Source organism: Eurypyga helias, unplaced genomic scaffold, assembly GCF_000690775.1.
Source record: "Eurypyga helias isolate BGI_N326 unplaced genomic scaffold, ASM69077v1 scaffold22557, whole genome shotgun sequence".
Taxonomy (NCBI): Eukaryota; Metazoa; Chordata; class Aves; order Eurypygiformes; family Eurypygidae; genus Eurypyga; species Eurypyga helias.
In genome coordinates, this window is record NW_010261432.1 from 24,732 (window position 1) to 25,038 (window position 307).

The following is a 307-nucleotide window of genomic DNA, read 5'->3' on the forward strand; positions in this document are numbered from 1 at the left end:
AGCAGGGAGAGGAGCAGGCTGCGTGTATTGCACTTGGCTGCCGATCTCAGCACCGAGGAGGGGTGGGAGCTGGCAGGATGCGTCCCACAGCATGGGACCCCGCAGCCTGGCTAAAAGGCTTCGGCACCTCCCAGTGCCCAGTGGGCTCCCGGCGGGGAGCAAGGCTCTGTACTGCGTCCAGCACTGGGGGTGTCCTGGCATGGGGGGGATCTCTGTGCCAACCCTGTGGAAACCACAGCACTGTCCTCGGGGTCCCCAGCGCTGGAACCCCGAGGTGGCACCTGCGGCTCCCCCGGGCACGGGGCGG